Raw genomic sequence first — 13,313 nt, 5'->3', positions numbered from 1 at the left:
ATTTTTAGAATTTAGTCTTTGAGGAAAAGACTTGAGAGGAATTGTATCCAAGAAATTTCGAGACTGAGTTCCTTGTTCTCAGCTACTTACAAGACTCACAGCATAACTAACCACTATGTATGAGCTTTTGCCTGTTAGCTTATCAAACTTTTTAAGGGAATTAAGCTTTATTGCTTTTAATACCTGATCAAACTTCTGTATTTGTCCTGGGAATGATGGAGAAAGGGAAAGCTTTCATAAGTAAAGACTCTGCAAAAAATTAGTCAGTGTTTAATTTTTGAAAACATTTTTCTCTCTTCAGTTGATACCAGTTACTGATAGTTACATGTTCTAGAGAAACTTTAAAATTAGGAAATAGTGATATTTCACATGACTAATTTCTAAATCCTAGGAAGAAGAGCCTGATGAGCTTCTGAGTATAGAGAAGTTCCATGTAGGGAAGAGGTCCCCTAATAGATGTATTAAAATATTACAGAATCTAATCAGAGACTTAGTCCTCAAATGTGTTTATTTTACTTGTCCTAAAATAATCTGTCTACAAATATAAAACTATAAGTAATAAATTATAATTTTCTCACTGTAGGACTCTCTAATGTAAAAATATATTCTATGAAAATAAAGTTTTTTAAAAAATAAATGTTATATTAAGAAAAAAGTCAGATCTAGCCTGGTAGATAGCTTGCAGGAAGTAAAGGTGGATTCTACATCCAGGTCTTTTGATGCCTGATCCAGTCCCTTTACTGCAAAAAGCAGTTACTTTAACTGTGAAATGGAATAAGAAATTCTGTTTCTCCTCAACCTAGCCCTTTCATAATATAAGGTGTTATTAATGTCAGGATGTCATTTCTGACTCCTGTAATTTTAATTGATTTGCTTAGCAGGACTTTAATGTATATCTAAGAGTTTAATTCATTGTAATTGAAGAGTCCATTGTAAGTTAATTAAAAGTGTTATTATATTTTAAAATAGCAGATTTTAATGAGCTCCTAATGATACAATTTCTTTATACTGATGTTTTTGCTTTATTCTTTAATTGTAGAGTATAATCAACTACCATTATTGCCAACTTAATGACAAAAGAAAATAAAAAGTAATATTCCAAATATGAAAATTACAATTCATAGGTAAAAGCAAGAAGATAATGACACCTCAGATTTTTAGAATAATTATGATGTTATGATAATCAAACCTATGACATTTCTGTGGAACAAAGAAAAAACCCTGATGGGTAAATTATAACTTAATGATTGAAAATATTTCTTCCAAGGAAGCCAGCATGACGACTTTGAGGAAGGAGAGTTAAGGTTTTTGGCTCCAGGAATAATGGCATGTGAGTTTGTTTCTGTCCTTTCCTTTCATTCAACAACAAAATTAAGATAAAATGGAGAGGGAGGCAAAACATAAGACATTATTAACTATAGAGAATAAAGTAAGTGTTGCTGGAGTGGAGAAGGATGGGGGAATGTGCTGAATGGATGATAGGAATTAAGGAGGGGACATACAGGGATAAGCACTCGGTGTTATATGTAAGTGATGAATCACTAAATTCCCTGAAACCAGTACTACACTATATGTTACTTGATTTTTTAAATTGAATTAATTTTAAAATGTTTTATTGAGTTGTAATTGGCATACAATAAACTTAACATATTCAAGGAATACAGTTTGGTAAGTTTTGACATATGTATGTACCCATAAAACCATCCCCACAATCAAGATAGTCAACATTCTCCCAATTTCTTTGCATTCCATTGCAATCCTTCCCATTTGCCAACAACCCACACTAGCAGCTATTATCTGTCCTATCACTATAGATTCATTTTCATTTTCTGGAGTTTTATATAAATGAAATTAGATTGTTTCCTTTTTTTTTTCTTTTCTTTTGCATCGACTTCTCTTATTGAGTGTAATTTTTTGAGATTCATTTATGTTAAATGAATCTCAAAAAATGAATGAATCAATAGTTCATTCATCTATTTTGGTGTTGGACATTTGGATTGTTTTCAGTGTTTGATTATTACAAATAAAGCCACTATGAACCTTTGTGTTTATGTGGACATACACTCTCAGACATCTTAAGTAAATAGCTAAGAGTGGAAAGTTTGGAATTGGATGGTAGGTGAGTTTTTAATTTTTTAATTTTTAATTTTTCTTTTTTTTTTTTTTAGAGAGAGAGAGAGAGTGATGGGGAGAGGCAGGGGGAAAGGGAGAGAGAGAATTTTAGGTAGGCTTAACACACAGCATGGAGCCTGACCTGGGGCTCCATCTTACAACCTGAGATCATGACTGGAGTCCAAATCAAGTCAGATGCTTAGCGTACTAAGCCATACAAGCATATAGATTTTTTAATTATTTAAGGAAGTACTGAACTGTTTTCCAAAATAATTTCATATCCATCAGCACTGTATGAAAATTTCAGTTCCTCTTAATCTTTGCTGACATTTGTTATGGTAACTCTTCCTAAATTTCCTCATTCTAATAAGTATGAAGTGGTATTTCATGGTGGCTTTACTTTACAATTCTCTGATGACTAATAATGTTGACAACCTATTCATGGGTTACCTTGCCATCCATATATGTTCCTTAGTGAAATATGTGTTCAAATTGGGGCTCATTTAAGAAAATTGGGTTGTTTTCTTATTTAGTTTTGAGAATTCTTTGTATATTTTAGATACAAGTGTTTATCAGATATATGATCTGCAGATATTTTTCCTCAGTCTATGCTCATCTGTTTTGTTTCTTAAATTCCATATATAAGTGAAATCATACGATAGTTTCCTTTCTCTGATGGACTTACTCTGTTTAGCATAATACTGTCTGGTTCTATCCACATTATTAAAAATGACAAGATAGCATTCTTTTTGATGGCTGAGTAATATTCCTTTGTCACTTATACCACATTTTCTTTATCCATTCCTCTGTCAATGGAAATCTGGGCTCTTTCTGTATTTTGGCTATTGTAGACATCGTTCCTCTAAATGTTGGGGTGTATGTTCCCCTTCAAATCAGCATTTTTGCATCCTTTGGATAAACACGTAGGATTTAGAGGTCCTACGTGTCATAGAGTAGTTCTATTTTTAATTTTTGAGGAAACTCCATACCATTTTCCAGAGTGGCTGCACCAGTTGCAGTCTCACCAACAGTGCAAGAGGGTTCCAATTCCTCTGTGTCCTTGCCAATGTCTGTTGTCTGTCTCATAATTAGGTCTTTCATCCTTTTTGAATTTATTTTTGTGTATGGTGTAAGAAAGTAGTCCAGTTTCATTTTTCTGCATGTTTTTGTCCAGTTTTCCCAACATCATTTGTTGAAAAGACTTTTTTCCATTGGATATGCTTTCCTGCTTTGTAGAGATTAGTTGACCATGTAGTTGTGAGGCTATTTCTGGCTTCTCTATTCTGTTCCATTGATCTATGTGCCTGTTTTGGGGACAGTACCAGACTTTCTTGATGATTACAGCTTTGTAACGTAGCTTGAAGTCTGGGATTCTGATGCTTCTCACTTTGGTTTTCTTTTTAACATTACTTTGGCTATTTGGGGTCTTTCTTGGTTCCATACAAGTTTTAGGATTGTTTGTTCTAGTTCTGTGAAAAAGTGCTGGTGTTATTTTCAACATGATTCCATCGGATGTGTAGCTTGCTTGGGGTAGTACAGACATTTTAACAATATTTGCTCTTCCAGTCCTTGAGCATGGAATGTTTTTCCATTTCTTTAATAAATGTCCTATAGTTTTCAGAGTACAGACCTTTTATCTCTTTGGTTGGGTTTATTCCTAGGTATCTTATGATTTGGGGTGCAGTTGTGAACGAAATTGATTCCTGATTTCTCTTTCTGCTGCTTCATTATTGATGTGTAAAACAAATATTTGCACATTGATTTTTATATCCTACAACTTCACTGAATTCCTGTATCAATTCTAGCAAATTTTTAGTAGAGTCTTTCAGATTTACATATAGTTTCATGTCATCTTCAAAGAGTGAAAGTTTGACTTCTTCCTTTCTGATTTGGATTTATTTTATTTCTTTTTGTTGTCTGCTGAGGCTAGGGCTTTTAGTACTATGTGATCAACAGTGGTGAGAGCAGACATTCGTGTCATGTTCCTGATCTTAGGGGAAAGCCCTAAGTTTTTCCCCATTAAGTATATTAGCTGTGTATCTTTTGCATATAGCCTTTATGATGTGGAGATATGTTCCTTTTATCCCAACTTTCTTGAGGGTTTTTTTTTTTTTTATCAAGAAAGGTTGTTGTATTCTGTCAAATGCTTCTTCTGCATATACGGAGAGGACCATATTGTTCTTATCCTTTTTTATTAGTGTGGTGTATCACATTGATTGAAACATCCCTGCAGCTCAGGAATAAATCTCACTTGATCATGGTGAATAATACTTTTAATGTATTGTTGGAACCAATTAGCTAGTACCTTAATGAGAATTTTTGCATCCAAGTTCATCAGGGATATTGGTCTATAATGCTCCTTCTTAGTGGTGTCTTTGTCTTGTTTTGGAATTATGAAACAATGCTGGCCTCATAGAATGAGTTTGGAAGGTTTCCTTCTATTTCTATTTTGTAGAACAGTTTCAGAAGAACAGGTATTAATTCTTCTTTAAATGTTTGGTAGAATTCCCCTGAGTAGCCATGTGGCTCTGGACTTTTGTTTTTTGGGAGTTTTTTTTTATTTACTGCTTCAATTTCCTTGCTGATTATGGTTCTCAAATTTTCTATTTCTTCCTGTTTCAGTTTTGGTAGTTTCTATGTTTCTAGGAATGCATCCATTACTCCCAGATTGCCCAATTTGCTGGCATACAGTTACTCATAATATTCTCCTAAAAATGTTTGTATTTCTGTGGTGTTGGTTGTGATCTCTCCCCTTTCATTCATGATCTTATTTACTTGGGCCCTTTCTCTTTTCTTTTTAATAAGTCTGGCTAAGGATTTGTCAATTTTGTTAATTCTTTTAAAAAAACAGCTCCTAGTTTAATTGATCTTTTTAATGATTTTTTCAATTTCTATATCATTTATTTCTACTCTAATCATTATTATTTCCCTTCTTCTGCTGGCTTTGGGCTTTTGAGACTTTGCTTATTTCTTGAGATATACCTGTATTGCTGTGTACTGCCCTCCTAGCACTACCTTTGCTGCACCCCAAAGTTTTTGACTCTTGTGTTTTCATATCTATTTGCTTCCATGATTTTTTTTAATTTATTCTTTAATTTCCTAGTTAACCAATTAATTCTTTGGTAGGATGTTCTTTAACCTCCATATATTTGTGGTCCTTCCAATTTTTTTCTTATACTTGACTTCAAGTTTCATAGCACTGCAGTCTGAAAATATACATGGTATGATCTCAGGTTTTTTGTGCTTGCCAAGGCCTGATTTGTGACACAGTATGTGATCTACTTAGGAGAATGTTCCATGTGCATTTGAAAAGAATGTGTATTCTACTGCTTTAGGATGAAATGTTTTGAATATGTCTGTTAAGTCCATTTAGTCCAGGGTGTCATTCAAAGCCATTGTTTTCTTGATGACTTTCTGCTTGGATGATATGTCCATTGCTGTGAGTGGAGTGTTAAAGTTCCCTATTTATTGTATTGTTATCAATTAGTTTCTTGAAATTGATGATTAATTGACTTACATATTTGGGTGCTCCCAATTTAGGGGCATAGATATTTACAATTGTTAGATCTTCATTTTTGGGTAGGCCCCTTTATTATGATTTAGTACCCTTCTAAATCTCTTGTTATAGTGTTTGGTTTAAAATCTAGTTTGTTTGGGGTGCCTGGGTGGCACAGTCTGTTGAGTGCCTGAGTTTTGATTTTGGCTTAAGTTGTGGTCTCAGGGTCATACGTTTGAGCCCTGTGTGAGACTCTCCACTCAGGGCAGAGTCTGCTTAAGTTCCTCTCTTTTTCTCCCTCTGCCTTGTTCTCCTGCACTCTCTCCCTATCAAATAAATAAATCTTAAAAAAATTAAAACCCAGTTTGTCTGATATAAGGAATGATACTCCAGGTTTCTTTTGATGTCCATTAGCATGATAGATGGTTCTCTACCCTCTCACTTTCAATCTGGAGGTATCTTTGGGTCTAAAATGAGTCTCTTATAAGTAGCATATCAATGGACATTGGTTGTTTTTTTTTTTTCATTCTTCTGATACCCTGTCTTTTGATTGGCACCATGAGTCTATTTGCATTCAGAGTAATTATTGATAGATATGAATTTAGTGCCATTATATTACCTGCAAAGTCACTGTTCCTATAGATTGTCTGTGTTCCTTTCTGTCCTTTGTTACTTTGGGATCTTTCTTCACTCCAAAGGTCCCCTTTAATCTTTCTTGAAAGGCTGGTTTAGTGTTCATGAACTCCTGTAGTTTTTGTTTGTCTTGGAAACTCTTTAACTCTCCTTCTATTCTGAATGAAGGCCTTGCTGGATAAAGTATTCTTGGATGCACATCTTTACCATTTAGCACATTGATTATATATCATGCCACTTGACTCTGGCCTGCCAGGTCTGTTTGGACAGGTCTGCTGATCACCTTACATGTCTACCTTTGTAGGTCAAGGACCTTTTATCCCTAGTTGCTTTCAGAATTCTCTCTTTATCTTTGTACTTTGCAAGTTTCATTATGATATATGTCTTGGTGTTGATCTGTCTGATTTTTTTTTAGGACAGTTGTCCATATCTCTTGGGCTTGAATGCCTGTTTCCTTCTCCACTAGGGATGTTCTCAGCTATAATATGTTCAAATAAACCCTTTGTCCCTTTTTTCCTACCCTTCTTCTTCTGGGATTTCTATGATACAAATATTATTGCACTTCATGGAATTGCTGATTTCTCTAAGCCTATACTTGTGATTTAATAGTTTTCTTTCCCTCTTCTTTTAGGCTTCATCGTTTTCAATAACTTTGTCTTCTATATCACCTATTCAACTCTATGTGTCTTCCATCCCTGATGGAAGACATCTGGGATGATTACATCGTTGATTTTGCATCTCAGTTATAGCACTTTTATTTTGGCCTGACTAGTTTTTAGTTCTTTTATCTTTGCAGCCAGGGTTTCTCTTGTGTCTTCTATGCTCTCTTTAAGGCCAGGTAGTGTGAAAGGAGAGAAAATGAGTGGGAAATATCAGTGAGAGTGAGAGAACATGAAAGACTCTTAACTCTGGGAAACGAACAAGTGATAGTGGAAGGGGAGGTGGGCAGGGGAATGGAGTGACTGGGTGATGGGCACTGAGGGGGGCACTTGATGGGATGAGCACTGGGTGTTATGCTATATGTTGGCAAATCAAACTCCAATAAAAATATACCAAAAAAATAAGGCCAGGTAGTATTCTTATGACTGTTGTTTTAAATTCTTGTTCATATATATTGCTTATGTCTCTTTTGAACAAATCTCTGGCTGTGATTTCTTCCTGATTGTTCCTTTGGGTAGAATTCCTCCATTTAGTTATTATATCAAAGTTTCTGCCTGAGAGCTTGTTAAGTTTCCTGCTCCCTATTAATACTATATTAAGGGGATACCTGGGTGGCTTGGCAGTTTAGTGCCTGCCTTCAGCCCAGGGTGTGATCCTGGAGACCTGGGATTGAGTCCCACATCAGGCTCCCTGCATGGAGCCTGCTCCTCCCTCTGCCTGTGTCTCTGCCTCTCTCTCTGTGTCTCTCATGAATAAATAAATAAAATCTAAAAAAAATACTATATTAAGAAGGGGTCATACACTGTCCAGGGCCTGGAACTTCAGGAAGTTTTTCTGATGTGTGCACTATGCTGTTGTGTTTTGCTTTTCCCACAGGTCAGTCCTCTCCATAGAGTTCCTCCTTGCTTGCAGTGGGGAGAGCTTGGACCTTTAACTAGGTGCACTGTGACTTGTTTAAGATAAGCCTGACTTACCAGTTCCATCCACATCAAAGCAAATGGTGGGTATTTGTCATTTCTAATGGCTGAATAATATTCCATTGTATACATAAACCACATCTTCTTTATCCATTCATCTTTCGATGGACTTAAAAAAAATGAAAAAAGAAAGCCTGATCCAAGAAAAGAGAAAAAGGAACAAAAAAGCAAAGAAATAGATAAAATACTATAAGCCTGATTTAAAAGAATAAGAAAGAAAGAAAGAAAGAAAGAAGAAAGAAACAAAGAAAGAAAGAAAGAAAAAAAAAAACAAAAGAAGCCTGATCCAAAAAAATGAGAAAAAGAAACAAATAAAAAACTATAATTTGATACCAAAGAAAAAAAATAATAAAATTAAGTAAATAAATAAATAAATAAATAAATAAATAAATAAATAAATAAAAAGAAAGCTTCATTCTATTTTCACCAGAACTAAAGCTGATGCTTTGGAGTGCTCTGTGATCAGTAGATCTGGTACATGCAGAGGGGCCCGTGTTGGTCTTCTGAGACCTGCCTTGTAAAAATGCCCCTGCCAGATGCTGGGGGCAGGGTTTAGTGTGACTCCAGCCTCTTGAGTCTGATTGTATTGGTGGGCATGGAAAGGTTGGAAGATGGTGTCACTCTGCCCTCTTGCCCCCGGAAAGGGGATCTCATGGCTGTCACTGTTCAGGAGACCCTCACAGTAAAGTGAAGTGTCTCCATATGTTCCAGGCTTTAATCAGACCCCTGTCCTCAGCCTGTCTGTGCCTTGGCCATGGGCATACCTGGTGCCACAGGAGTGTGTTGTTTGGTTTTGTCTTGTTTGTTTTTGTTTTTTTGTTTGTTATTTTGTTGTTTTGTTTTTAGTTCTCTTATGTTTTACCTCTGGTCGGTGCCTAGGATTCAAAACTCCAAATCTTAAAGGACCCAGCAGGGTGTGAACCCACTCCCCTCCGCCAGAGGAGAGACTTGAGTTGTTCCTGGCACCATTCTGTCCCAGAAAAGGAGTTTCAGGGCATGCACACTGGTTGGAGTCTGTAGTAAAGTGCAGCAAAAAGCTTCAACTGGGTTATCTGCCCTTTGCAGTGTCTGTCCTATGCTGTTGAACAGCCACTCAAAGGCACCTGGCAAGACTTTTGTCCTGTCCTGAGGAAATATGCTGTCTTCCCAATATACTCCAGGAAAGGGAGTGGTCTCTCCCAGTGCAACCCAGGGGATCCCCACATTATGGCATCTTGTGCAAACCCAATGGTGCTGCTCTCTTTCCCACTCTCCCTCTCTCCCTGACTTCCTTTCTCAAAAAGTGCTCCCTCCCCTTCAGGGCACCATGGTTTTTCTCTCCCCTAATCCACATCTCTGAACCTCACATCTGCTAAGTTCTCTCCTTCCAACTTTTTTTTCTCTCCTTGCAATTGTACAGATTGTTTTTTTAATCCTCAGATCGATTTCCTCATTGTTCTAAATGATTTGATGTTGATCTAGTTGTGTTCAAGGGACAAGGAAATTTCAGGGTCCCCCCTACTACTCTGCCATCTTAACTCCTTCTTCTTTAAGAACACCAGAAATACAAATCTTAAGAATGAGAGGTAAAAGGGGCACCTGGCTGGCTAATTCAATAGCGTCTAATAAAAGACGCTCCAGGGGTCAATCCAATCTCAGAATACTGGTTAGACCTAAGCACCATCTACACAGTGTTGACCTTCCTATGTCCTTTCTCCTATTTGCTTGATCCTAGGGTTGTAAGTTCAAGCCTTACATTGGATGTGGAGATTACTTAATAATAAAATCTTAAAAAGATAAATTAGAAGTAAAAGTTATCTAGCCCTTGCTATTAAAATGTGGTCCATGTACTACCAGCATCAGCATCACCAGGAAGCCAATAATAAATTCAGGTTCTCAGGCTCCACCCATACCTACTGAAACAGAATTTGCATTTTCACAAGGTTCCCATCCTCTTAGGTGCATATCAAAATTGGAGAAATGCTGCCTGAGACAAAGTGTGTCTCAGGGCAGGACTGTCCTTGAGGGGTGTGGGATATGCTATTGTGCTTCTTTCCTCCCCCTATTGGAGAAGTAGGGGATAATGTGTGCCCTTCCACCCCACACATGCAGGGAGCTGGCAAATGAATTTCATGTTCCTCTTTCCAAAAGCTCTGGCAGCCAAACAGACCATAGAGGTGTAGAGAGTGGAGAGGCTGGGGTGGGAGGAAACCATACATATTAAGGCAGTTCCAGCCTGGAGCCTAGTTTGCATATGAGCCTGAGCCACAGAAAGAAGTCAATCCCCTCAGAAAACTGATTAGACCTAAGCACCATCCACATAATGCTGACCTTCCTATATCCTTTCTCCTACTCTCTTGTTGTGGGATCCCAAAGGATTTCTCTCCTCCTCCCCATACAGGTTACAGCTTTGTGGCCATAGCACAACTATCAAGGGCAGCTCGAAAATCATGGCCACTACCAACATGGCGACTCAGTTTGTGCTAGTCATAAACGGCTGCCTATCTGTTCAGTCTTTCCTTTTTCAGTGAATAACAAAGGCACCTTCAATGGGGCTGTCTGTCTGATGTAGTTCTAAATCTGAAGCCAGCAATACTGATTTTATATTTTTTGGTTCTAGGATTCTCCAATGAGTTTTATTATTTGAATACACAGTTGAAAAGTTATTAAGAAAAAGACATCAGGGGCAGCCCGGGTGGTTCAGTGGTTTAGCGACGCCATGGGCTCAGGGTGTGATCCTGGAATCCCGGGATTGAGTCCCACGTCCTGCATGGAGCCTGCTTCTCCCTCTGCCTGTGTCTCTGCCTCTCTCTCTCTCAGTCTCTCATGAATAAATAAATAAAATCTTTTAAAAAAAGACATCAAGTAAAAACAAATCTAGTGACCTACAAATTAAGTTCTAAGTAAAAAATACAATTTGGGAAAGTGTCTACATAGGTAGAAAACCATATGACAAGCCTGTTCCTCTGCTATGATAAATGAGGATGGAAGTAAGGCAGTATTAATGATGACAGAATAATGTGTAGACTAAAAATAGAGAAGATAGAAAAAAAAAAGGAAGGTTGGCATTAAGACTCTCCTAAATACAATGCATGGGACATTTAAAAATCTCTTTAAGTCTGCTCCTAAATATGATTTACTAAGCCACTATGCAGTGTGGTTGATTAGATAAAGGCTTCCTATACATAAGCTTTATAGTAGTTAATGTGATACCACAATAGGCTCTTTTATAATATTTCAGAAACATTCTTTGAATGGATTCAAAAATAAGTTTTTAATGTAACAACACTCCCCTGGATTCCATTTCCTTCAAAATTCCTGATTCCAGGGGAGCAGATGCCATGAGAAGAACTAAATCTTGTTAATGATTCTGAAGTTCCCTGGAAAGTGTTAAGTTGTCACAAATATGGCTTATAGAAGGGGAAAAATTAATTCATCTATACCTATTGGTTATTCTCTTTCCTGGTAGAATTAGTGGTATTGATTTTTATTTGTAAGCATAAATCTAGTTCCATTTTTCTCCCCTTAACTGAATAAACATGTCAGTTAAAATTTCCCTCTAGAAAGTCATAGCCTCTGGATGTGAGATCTGACTCTATTGAATTAGCCATGACTTCAAACAAGTTACTTGATCTCTCTAGGTGTATTCTTCATATATATATATATAAAAAAGAAGAAGAAGAAGCAATCAGGTTTTGAGAATTAAATTAGATAATGAATGCAAAAGTGCATTAATAAATGTAAAGTACTAAAAATATAAATGTATTATTATATATTAATATTTTAATTTCTATTATTTTAACTAATTCATCTTATGATTAAATTGACAGAGGAATCCGAGGAGCTTTGTGACCTACCCACTACCTTTCTATAAAAATGGATTCTAACAGATCTCTGTTGTAGAATGTACAAGATGAAAACTACAACATTCAAATATATGCATTGCCTACCTCAAACAATTCCTTAGGGCTTCAAATAGACCTGAATTAAGTGCTATTTATTAATTCTGTATGTGGTGACTATAAACATTAGCATCTCTGGTCTTCTCTGTATGCAATCTTTCCTGACCAGGAAAATAAAGATAATGTCTCTTTCTGTGGCATTGGTTGGGGTTTCCCTCAGGTCTCCTACACTACAATATAACCCCACCTCTCCACACTGTCCACATAGGCAAGGGAACAGACATGCACCAAAAACTCAGTCTGCCTACTATCTCTGTCTCTGAAATTTTCCATCTTTTGCCAGCATCTAGGATATGATGGCAGGCTAAGTTACTAGCTTAAAACTAGTATAAAATCTCCTATCCTTCACAGTTTTTGATTGTAACTTTCTCAGGGTGGCTAATTATAACTTCTAAAGTATTTGGGCATCTTTGAAACATCTTGTTAACTAATGATCTGGACAATCCTCCCATCACTAGCAAAGGAGACCATCAGACCATATGGATATGGCTGCTAAAGCAGAGCTTCTCAGACTTGAATAAAAATTCAGATTTCATTCAGTCAATCTAAGGTGGGGCTAAGATTCTGAATTTCTCACAGCTTCCAGGTGATGCTGCACCTGCTTGTCCATGGACCACATTCTGAGTAGGGAGGGTCTAAATCATTGTTATTCCAGGTGTGACCACAGGATAATCTGATTCAGATTCAACCTTGGATGCTTGCTAGAGATAGCCCTGGACCATAACCCAGAATTTATCAGAAGCTCTTAAACAGGACTGCATTTTTAATAAGTCTTGCAGTGATCCTTTTGCATTCTAGTGCTGAGGGGATCCATTACAATTTCCAATGCCTCAGTGAGTGCAGTCTTCTGCAGTTGGTTCCATAGTAGTAGAAGTTCTAGTTCTCTCCTTTATCATCTCCTTGTCAAAGCCTTTAGAGGGTGAGGCAAGGCAGCATGGCCCCAGGAATCACCTTTACCAGATCACAGTCAGAAGGATTTGGAGGATTATGTTCCAAAGCTGATCTGAAGAATCATATCCTGTGTACCCTGTGTAGGACAATTGACCTACATGGAATCATGTCTCCCATTCTTGTTCTGAGAGGGCTGCATGATCACTCACTCACAAAGGCACTTGTTTGCCAAGCAGTCACATGTAGCCTGTGTCAGAAGCAGAGCAACATTATCTTGCACTGATGTAAGCACATTCTTCTGAGAGTTCCACACAGTCTAAAATATGGACTAACAGGGCTAGGAGAAAGTGTCTGAAGAGTTCTCACTCACATTTCCCCATTGGATGGGCTGCACTAAGTCACTTGCCTGGGCCTGAATGATCCACCTGTGAAATCAAACTTTGAGGCCAGATTTCTGAGAAAGATTTCCTCCAGCTCTCATCTGCTAGATTCTGAATCATGTTCTCCAAATGGAATCTATCTATTATAAGTTGAATTATGTTCTCTCAAAATCCATATGTTGAAACCCTAACCTACAGTACCTCAGAATATGACTGTGTTTGG

The sequence above is a fragment of the Nyctereutes procyonoides genome, unplaced genomic scaffold (assembly GCF_905146905.1).
Source record: "Nyctereutes procyonoides isolate TBG_1078 unplaced genomic scaffold, NYPRO_anot_genome, whole genome shotgun sequence".
Taxonomy (NCBI): Eukaryota; Metazoa; Chordata; class Mammalia; order Carnivora; family Canidae; genus Nyctereutes; species Nyctereutes procyonoides.
This window is presented reverse-complemented; position numbering follows the sequence as displayed.